An 11,031-nucleotide genomic window follows, 5' to 3' on the forward strand; every position below is an offset into this window, starting at 1 on the left:
TCAACTCTTAGTTCTAACATTTCAAAATGTCTAAACTAACATGAATTACGTTAGACGTATTATAATGTGTAAATATAATTAAATTAGTAAAATACTATTTTTTTCAAACAGGAAAAAATAATATAACTGAAATGGAAAAAGGCAAGTAGGTACCTAAATTATTATTAACATTACGAATACCATTTTGACTTAATTATATACGACCAGTCGGCACAGCGCCGGCGACGATAACAACGGCGACAAAAGTGCACGGTAAGCTCCACTCGAGCGTAGGAAAAAGACAAAAGTAATTCGCAGATCTCCAGGGTTGTTATGTTTATAACACTATGTTTTAAACAACTTGCTTTAAACATGTTTAAAACATTTGTTTTAAACGTTTTGTTAGTTGTTTAAAACGAACAAAACAGTGTAAAATCCAAGTGAATATTGAGTTTTTTAGATTCTGAGTGGAACGACGAATGTATTGATTTTACAATGATGTGTTTTTTTTTTTATTTTTTTTTATATTTTAGATTCTGAGTGGAACGATGAATGTATTGATTTTACAATGATGTGTGTTTTTTTATTTTTTTTTTATTTTTTTATTTTTTTATTTTTTATTTATTTTTTATTTTGTTTGTGTCTGTGTACACGATAAGTAGTCGAAATAATGCTACGATTTTCAACTTCAGTATCTTGTTCTGATCAGAAAGTGAATATCGTTGGTGCATTGGGGAGGTCAAAATTTAAATTTTCCCAGTAGTTTTCAAAAGCGCCGGGAAAAACAAAAGAAAAATTAAGGAAAAACGGGAATTTTTACGCAAAATTGATTTTTCACAAAATTGAATTTGGTTTTTGGTGTAACTTTTAAGAAAAGGACCGTAGATACATGAAATTTTGACTGAATGTTTATATTAGCATCTTCTATACACCATAACATTTTCAAAATATTTTGATTTATTTTGAGCTCTTTACGGACATTTTCATTTTCCATTTTTTTTTAGTTTTTATTTCTAAAAATATCAATAAAATTTTATTTGTTGGATAAAAAAGCTTGAAAATTTAATAGAAGGCTCCTAGTATATTGTTTCAAAGGCAGATGAAAAATATTAAAAATCGTTAGTCACAGTTTTTTTTTATAAGCATTTAAAGTTCAAAAATTGACAAAATATGGAAAAATCACGAAAATTTGCAAATTATTTTGAGTGTATTTTGAGCTGCTTACGGACATTGTCATTTTTCAATTTTTTTAATTTTTTTTTCTATAAATATCAATAAAATTTTATTTGTTTGGTAAAAATGCGTGAAAATTTAATGCAAGGCTCCTGATACATTGTTACAATAGCAGTTGAAAAATATTAAAAATACATAGGCACAATTATTTTTTTTTTAAGCATTTAAAGATCAAATTTTGACAAAATTTATCAAATTTTAATTTGAAAAAATATTTTTGTACTTAAAAATTTATAAAATGTTCAATTTTTGTATCTAAGAATTAAAAATTTAAAACAAGATTCCACGTAAGTAATTAATTCTGTTACCAAAAAATCTAAATTATACATTTAAACAGTTTATTTTTATAGTCATTTTAAGTACAAATTTGGACGAAATTACATATTAAAAACCTAGGATAACTACCTATTTTAGTTATTTTGTTGTGATTGTATAATATTATTCGTGGGTACTTGAAACTTCTAAAGTATACTATTATATATCTATGATAGTACCACGGTTTTTTTGTTGATGTATAACGCGTTATAAGTACCTAATAGATATTATGATATGATAAGTTTGGAATTTATTATAGGTACCTATTATAGGTCAATTTTTTTTAAATACTATAGACTATAATATAATATTATGTCTTATACCTAGACTGACATACCGTCTCCGCTCAGAATCGTTTTTCTTATACAATGATATTATATCATTGAATTCAAATTTAATACCATCCATTATACAGTGACCCACTTGTAACCTACTGTACAGCAGAGCGAAATCCACTTACCCACCTTTTTTAAAATAAATGTATTTTTTTTGGTTTATTATTAATACAGAATAATTAAAATCTTTCAGAAAAAATTAAATAATTATGTCTATTATCGTTTATCGTGCTTCATTTTTGTAACCCATATAATATCATAAATTCATAACACAGATATAAGTAAAATTCAAATATGTAAACTGTAAAGTACCTAATTTGTTTATTAAAGTAAAAACAGAATATGTAACACTTACAATTAAACAACTGTCAACTACACTTAAAAATGTAGCATTGATAATTAAAAGAAAACAACTTGTCTAAACTAGAAAAAAAATTAAATAACTAGCCTTTGATTTATCAAAATATACTATAAATTACAATACCTAGTTAATACCTAAATACTAAATACCTATATTTTGTATTAGGTAGGTATATATTAGTTATATTTTTTCGTACAAGTAAAATACATATTAAATTAAAATTAAGTTGTTTTAAATATACTATTTTAAACACTGTTTTTAACTGTTTAAAACTCAAACAATTTATTTTTTTTTAAATATCGTTTAAAACAAAAAAATACACCAACTCTGCAGATTACGCAGACCGGTTGTACGCGGAATAATAATAAAAGGCGGCGATTTCGAACAATTATACCTATGACGTTATGGTTATTATTAAATTTTTTTGTGATATGCCGGTATTCTCACCATAGGTAGGTACTATATAGGTAATAAATATTGTGATAATCATCCAGTGTCAGCGGTCAGCTCCGAACCACGGGTATTAGGCAGTGATGATAGCGTGCGTGTGTGTATATTCGGCTTATATGATAATAAAATTGGTGTTTTCATCGGGTGGTTGGCAATGACGCCAGCGGGACGGAGACCGCTATCGCGTAATGCTGGCAATTATAATGTATATTGAATTCTGACCGTTTCAATTTTAAATTTTTTTGAGACAATATTTAGACAAATCGATATGACATTCCGTCAAAAATATTATTCTCTATCTTTTTTTTAATGGTTGATTTTACTCTAAGATTGCTTAAAAACGTAGAAAAAGGATTCTGCGTAAATTCGTTTTATCTGTATGTTGCGCGTGGGCCAGAGAGAAAAAACAAATAGTGCGCCGACATCCCGTTACATTAATTATATTTTAATATGCCTACTTTAACTGAGAGCCAACCGTTGTTCTATGTAATGATTTGCTTAATAAATAACCCCGGAAAATTAGTTCCCGAAAAAATAACCATGTGGAAAAATAACCACGGAGAAAATAGCCCTATAATAAAAATGATTTATACCTACCTAATAATAAATTTGTAATAAAATGTCAATAATTTATAAAAATAAAACAAATAGTCAATTTTTTCAGTTACGGTATAAATTTGTTTTTAAATGTCAATAATAGATTTGAAATAATGCACAATAAATGTGTTTGTTTTGAAATTTCAATAAAAATGTACAAAAAATTCTCACTCCATCCACTTACAATACAATAATATTATGAATATAATATAATATTATATATTATGTTGATTATATTTTATTACGGGACACTTGTCTGTTGTCGTACGCGCTCAGCCATACGATTTAGTGTGTCAATTATTAATTGATAAAGTTAAAAGTTCTAAAGTGACACCAATATATTTATACCTAATTATAGTTAACTATTACATGTATTATGTACAGGTATCTTAATTAATAATTATAGAGGTATCTTATTATAAAAGATAAAACATAAATGCGCCAATAGAGCGTCATATTATAATGTAAACATCATATAATAAATAGTACAATAATTATGGAACATTTTACTTATATTTATTTGAATATTTTATTTCATATGGAAAATGGTAATATAAACATTTTGTGAAAATTATAATTATCTACGGTTATTCGCGTTTGTGTTAGATACTACAAAAAAATAAAATCAATTTTGTCAACATTTTGTTTTGCGCAAAAATTCAAGTTTTTCTTTATTTTTAATTTTATTAAAAGTGAAAACTTTCAGAAAGATCCGTTACAGCTTTTGAAAATAGACTTGTGTTTTAATTTGCATCTTAATTTTTTCATGGACGAATGAAAAATGGCATAAGAGATCAATTTTAATTAAATATTTTTTAATCCAGGAGAGTTTTAAAATTCATGGAAATTTGTAGCTATTTTTTTGCAGCATTTCCACCTTATAAAATGTTATCACTGTTTGTGTACCTATAATATACATAATATAGCTTTTAAATGCTGACTTTTCTTATTACTACCGCTCTCAAAAATATCCAAACTACCTATTAAAATAGAAATTAAAACGAATACACAATGAAATATATATAGTAAAATGCACTAGCTGTAGCTGTAACCACACATTTTTCAGGGCATTTTTTTCCGTTTTAAATGCAATTTTTTAATTTTTTTAAGACATTTTTGACATATTTATCATATTATTATGACTAAAAATAATGACTTTATTAAAATATAAACATAGTGCTACGTAAAATAAATCATTTTCATTTAAAATTATATTATAAATGCGGCGGTACTTAATCTTCAGGTCAAATTTAGTTCTCATTACCTATATAATGATACAATATAATACAAATTAAATTTTTTAATGATTTTTTATATTTATAAACGTACTTACACAAGTTTACATATTGAATGCATTTATTTATATATTTATTGCAATTTTTTGAGTTTTTAGGTCGTAAATGCATTTTTTGAAAGGCGTTAATCTATAGAATGAAAAGGTACTAAATAATATTTTTTTCTGAAGTTACTATATAGGCACTTGCGTTGTTTTTTTTTTAAATATCATTATGACTAGGGCTTGGATTTAAAGGCCCTAACAATATCAAAAAAATACCCTCTGTGAGTCTAGAACGATAAGGTATTCTAAATCGTTTTTATGACAATTATTGTTACGTAATCCGGTCATTCGCATAGTTGTTATTATCTATGGTCATTCGCCGTCGTTTAGCGCCGCCGTCAATGGTTACCGCCGCGTCCGGTAACTTATTATCATTGTTATATTATTATTATTATTATTATTATTGTCTTGACTTGCGCTCGGGAAGAGAGACGTCTTCACCGGCCACAACATTCGTACATTTGTCGTGTCATATTATAATATAATATTATTATCAATTATTTAATACGCATTATACTGGTTACCTATTCATACCAAAGCGAACAGCACGGTTTTCGTTGTTATTAATTGCCTGACCAAATGCCGGATAATAGCCGTCAACGCATACGATAACATAACGTCGTTTGTCTTTCGTGCGATGTTCGTCGCGTCCGGTGACGGCGTTCGGTATTACTACGTTTTTGTTTTTCTGCCGGACAACATCCAGACTGACTACTGAGTAAGATTACCGGCCCACCGAGGGCTTTCTGGCGACAACACTCAACGTCGCACACAGACGGTAATCCATATTCGTGTGAGAGGAGAGATGCAAAGGATTATTGAAGCGCACTGTACAAAATCATAAGAACTATGTGTGCCTCCATGGTTCTGCGTGTTTGATCATAATATCTGTACGCAACAAGTGTCCAGCTTGTCGCTTTGACAAGTCCTTGAACATAGATATGAAACTAGAAGCATTCGGAGTAGATAGAACAAGAGGTGGACGTAGTATCTATCTGTTTACTTACACAATATCGCCTTCAAATATGCATCCACAACATACTACATAGTGGATAGCACTCTGGAATGAGCACTAATTCTGTAAAAAGCAGATTAAGTTGGAAGAACTCCACTCCGAGAAGCAGCTAGACTGATCCCTATATTATTGCAAGTAAGTACCTAATGTGTAAAAATCCCTAAATATAATTTCTTTTAATCAGAAACTGCACTCTCTAAACTTAAAATAATTATATATTCTTAAATTTGATTTTTGTTTATATAGATACCTATACAATATACATAATATTAACTTGTACAGATTACATACATTTTATTACTGTAGAAATACTATACAATTTCCTAACTTCCTAAGGATTTCAAATGTTTTATATAATTATTATTAATTTTATGATTGATTTTGACACAAAATAATTATAATATTTTTCTTACTAGGTAACAGAACATAATTAAATGCACTTTATGAAAACAAAAGTATTCTATAACAAATTTAACTTTTAGCCTTTAAGATTTAATTATATATTAGTTTTTATTTAATTAGTTAATACTTATAAAATTATTCTAGGAAATAATGGAAGTGAAACATTTATGGACTTTTAATGAATGCTCATTTGAATCGTGAAGTGCTAATGGAAGTTTTATAAATCATCGTGGTGGTGCCTAAGAAATAGCTACGAGTTGCTTAATGACTGATAGTTCAGGAATGGATTTTCTTTCCAGTTAATGATATGTCGCTGATTGTCGGCTGAACAAATTATTTAAAAGATGCAAATTATTACCGTTATTTAAAAACATTTTGGGTATAAGATACAGTGTACTCTCGATTAACCATGGTGTTCTGCGGAAAAAACCATGTAGATAATAAAATGCAATTAACGAATAACCGCATTATCTGATAACCCAAAAAATAAAAATAAAAGGGGTTCTTATTTAATCTTCCTTAATTACTACATATTATTTAACATTACAAGATTTATATTATAATAGTTTTTTAATAACATTATTATTAAATGTTTGTTTCAATTTGAATTTAGTTTAGCGGAATTTGGTTATCCTTGAATGCCACGCTATCCTATTAGAAGGATAATCGAGAGTACACTATACATATTTATTTCAACTATTTATGTAAAGACGAACTATATTTTCTTAAGATGTTCACTTTAGATTGATGATCAGATATCGGTATTGATAAATGCAAGGTGTGAGCTACTGTTAATAAATTGTTGTTATTAATCAGTTAGCAGCTGGAGAAATACGTGTCAGCCTGGGCAAGTTCATTTCTTTAGATCAAGTAAGAGAATTAGGTTTAGCATCTCGTATTGAGTGCATGTTGAATTTTACTCGACACTTGAGATGTAGATTGTTTACTGCCGAGAATTGAAAATGTAAATAACGAACAATCAACTCCAGCTAAACAAATTATTTATAACAATAATAATTTGGTAAGGCTTTCTTGTTTAAAATCTCGTCAGTATTCATATTAATTTTTTTTTTTACAGGTCTGTCTATACTCTGTTCCACTAGAGAAGGAACTCGCCTCGCAATACTACTAACAGCATTTTACAACCTAACTCACTATTTCCTTCACTCAAACACAGGAGACAGCGTGTGTAGCACTACAAATACAAATTATGTATGATTAAGGTAAATAGTAGAGATGTTCTGAGTAAAAAATCTGGTACTAAGACGGGTACCGAGTACTCGCCGAGTAAAATTGTTTATACTAACCGGGTATGGAGTATTGGCCGAGTAAAAATTTTTAACACTACTTATACTAGTGTTAAAGTGTCAACTAACAGTAATTACTGATTAAGAAATTATTAATAATATAATTTAAGTCTTTAAACAGTAAACACAAGATTTATTTTTGTATTTCATAGAAAAAAAACATGATTTGTTAATTATTAACTGGCTATTGTAAATCGGTTCAATTATTACAATATGTACCAAAATAAATTATAATTCATTACCCTAGAATTTTAGATTTTTCCGTCATATTAATTATAGGTATGCATATATTTATAAATAGATAATCAGTTTTTATCAGTATTACGCCAGTTACCTAGTAAGAGCTGAGTCTTAAATATGATATGGAGTATCCGGCCATCGAGTAATTGCCGGGTACTTGGAACATCTCTAGTAAATAATGACCCAGTTTGTTAAATACCAATAAATGTTGGTATTTTTCTTACATTATGTATGATACATAATGTATAATTAATGGTATATACTACACTTGTACAGTTTCTGCTGCTGAAAATGATAAATTTAAATATTTTATTTACAGTTATTCATCACTGTCTGTTTCGCCAACATATTTTTCCAATCACCAATACAGCCATGACACATACTAAACAATTGTCATGAATAACTGTAGCAAAGGAAACCAACGGGTATGAAGAAAAATTGTCAATGTCCAACATGACATTAGTCAACATCTGGTATTTCAAGACACCAACTGATAAACAGCTATGTATATATTTTTATTTAGAATAAATAAAAATATTAACATTTCATAGTAATATTAATAAAGGTTAATAATTTCTGCATTTTGTTTAGTCCCTGTCCAATTTGCGGTGAAACACGATTTCTGGTTCACCTGAGAAGTAGATCGTTATGAATATGTAGCCACGAAAGCAGTGGTGGTATTTTGGTGTTGTGTGGTTGAGAGGGCATGAAGGTAATTTTTCTATGGTAGTATAATTTTGCACCACAGACAACCGTCAGAAATAATATTATATTTTATAGGTAACTCAATTAATATTATAATGTAATTTAAGTAATAATTTTGTTATATCATAGACCAATTCAATAATTTATAAAAATAAAGACTGGATTATTTTTAATTTTCTAACTGCCTATTCTATTATATTCAAAATGATGATAAAATGTTAAGCATGTATGGGCTATAATTTTTTGCAATAACCACTAATTTTAATAACAGTAATAAACAGTGATTATTATATCTATATAATAAAATTAAGTGGCGGGATAATCGTGACCATTTTTCTCAAGAGATATTAGACCGATTCAATTTATTTTTTTTCAATACATTCTTTTCGTCGAGAAGAAGAACGTATCGCCAATTATATTCGTGTCAGGACGCCACCGGTAGGGGTTCAAACGGGGATTATGAGATTTGCGTTGGAAATTTGCCATATATTGAACGGTTGCCCTGGGTTATTACATTGTTTTATAGGAATTATTTATTATTATTAATTGTTGGCTGAAAACATATTATTATAGATCTGTTCTTATATATACTAATGTTTATGTTATCTTTAAGTATATAGATTATTATTATGGGAAAAAGAAAAATTATTGGAAAATCTTCATATTCTTCGATAAAAAACAAAAAGTACAAGAAAAAAAACGACAGAGAAGTAGATGAATCTCAAGAAAATGTTGAAGAAGGTATCACTAATGTTTACAGTAGTGAACAAACCAGACACAGAAAATCAAAGTTGGAACAATTTTTAAAAATGAAAGCATTTTCATACAATCCAGAAACCGACTATGAATTCAAAAATAATATTTTAATTGGGTTAATGGATAATGAATGTACTTATTGTCAAGCATTAAAATACAGAAACGAACCAACTGGTTTATGTTGTGCAAATGGAAAAATTAAACTACCAGTCCCAAGGTGTCCAGTTGAACCCTTGTTATCATAACGTGGCATTTCCAAAATTACAGTTCTTCAGAAAATCGGTTTTTGTGTTTTAACTTATAGGAAAAATTAATAGAACTGATCTCTAAGAGTAAAGCATACAGAATTTTACTTATTTTTGAAAGAAAAACAATCTTTTAGATTTTGAGCTGATTGATGAATGAATTGATTTTACAATGATTTGTTTTTTTTTTGGTGTCATCACCTTTTAAGACAGTAAACATGTGTATTTGTTGAGTAAAAAAGATTGGCAATTTAATAGAAGTAAAATATTGTTACAATGACATTTGAAAAATATTAAAAATCCAGTCACATTTTTTTTTTTATAAGCTTTTAAAGTTTAAATTTTGACAAAAGGCTTACAATTCACAAAAATGTGCATATTATTAATTTGAGTTAGAAGTCCTAAAAATTTTTCTTTTTAAATCTAAGGTTTAAAAATGTAATGGGAGATTCCTCATAAGTTTAACTACCTTTATCAAAAAAAAAAAAAAAATGTCCACAAATAAATCAAATTAAAGCGTATAAAGTTCATATTTTTACAAGATTTGATATTCCTCGATTTCTTATGTAGCGATTTTGGTATTTTTTTGTAATTCAAAAACGAATAACTAGATACATGAAAATTTCACTGAATGTTTATATTTTCATTTTCTACACATCATAACATTTTGAAAATATTTTGAATCTTTTTGAGCTGTTTACAGATTAAAGGTTATATATAAATTACTTTATTCACAATAATATCATTGAATATACTTAGTACCTGATATCATGGCTGACTGACTGTTTTCGCTCAGAATCGTTTTTCTTATACAATGATATAATATCATTGAATTCAAATTTAATACCTATCCATTACAGTAACATACTATACAGCAGAGCAACACCCACTTGCCCAAACCAATTTTAAAAGGGTATTTTGTCGAATTTAAAATTTTTGCATGAAAGTCATTGTGCTATAATTATCATCAGATATAATATATTTACGTTGATTATATAAAACATACTTAAACTTATAACAAATGTAAATATTGTGTTTTATAAACAGATGAATTTAATTTGTTAATTATGGTTTCAGATACAAATAATTTAAAAGAAACAGAAAAAGTTTGTGCATCTTAAGAAAAAGCATTATATGCTCTGTAAAAGTATACTCTGATACATTATCCAAAGATGCCATCCAAGTTTGGAGAATTATTCCATTAAATACCACGATCATCAGTATTAAGTTCAGTTTAATAATTTGTTTCGTCACATTATCTAATAAGTGAGATTGATAACATTCTAGTACTGTATATTATGTCATTATACCTGAAAGAAATTTGCAAAAAAAAATTGTATATTAATAGGTTTAAGATTATTGATGTATATATTAGGTACAATGCACAAATTTAATAATACATAAATTATTAAAACAACTTGTTTCAAACAATAAAATGTTTTCAAAGATAGGCTAAAATTACTAAATTGTTACACTAATTAAAGTATACTATAATATACTATAACAATTAATAAAAATTCCTTACCATGTATGATTTAAATTAAACAATTATTTTCGTAGAACCCTTTACGAATTTTACGGTTTTTATATTTAATGATTATATGATTTGGGGAAAGGTGCCCTAAGAAAATCATGGTTTAAACAGTGCACCGCGAGCCATGTATAAAGAAATTATAAATATACTAAAGTGAAATATATATTTTAACATTAATTATATTGCAATATAGGTAAATAATACTTACTTCAGTTTTA

The 11,031-nt window shown here is 27.5% G+C and overlaps 1 long non-coding RNA gene and 1 pseudogene across 1 annotated transcript; both read left to right on the forward strand.

Moving 5' to 3' along the window:
* The first annotated feature begins 5,406 nt into the window (after positions 1-5,406).
* Positions 5,407-10,544, forward strand: LOC103308976 (annotated as a pseudogene).
* LOC115033396 lies at positions 7,112-8,373 on the forward strand. Its single transcript, XR_003838722.1, has 3 exons — positions 7,112-7,249; positions 7,893-8,078; positions 8,165-8,373. It is a non-coding gene; the product is annotated as an uncharacterized LOC115033396 (long non-coding RNA).
* Positions 10,545-11,031: the final 487 nt, after the last annotated feature.

Source organism: Acyrthosiphon pisum, chromosome X (assembly GCF_005508785.2).
Source record: "Acyrthosiphon pisum isolate AL4f chromosome X, pea_aphid_22Mar2018_4r6ur, whole genome shotgun sequence".
NCBI lineage: Eukaryota > Metazoa > Arthropoda > Insecta > Hemiptera > Aphididae > Acyrthosiphon > Acyrthosiphon pisum.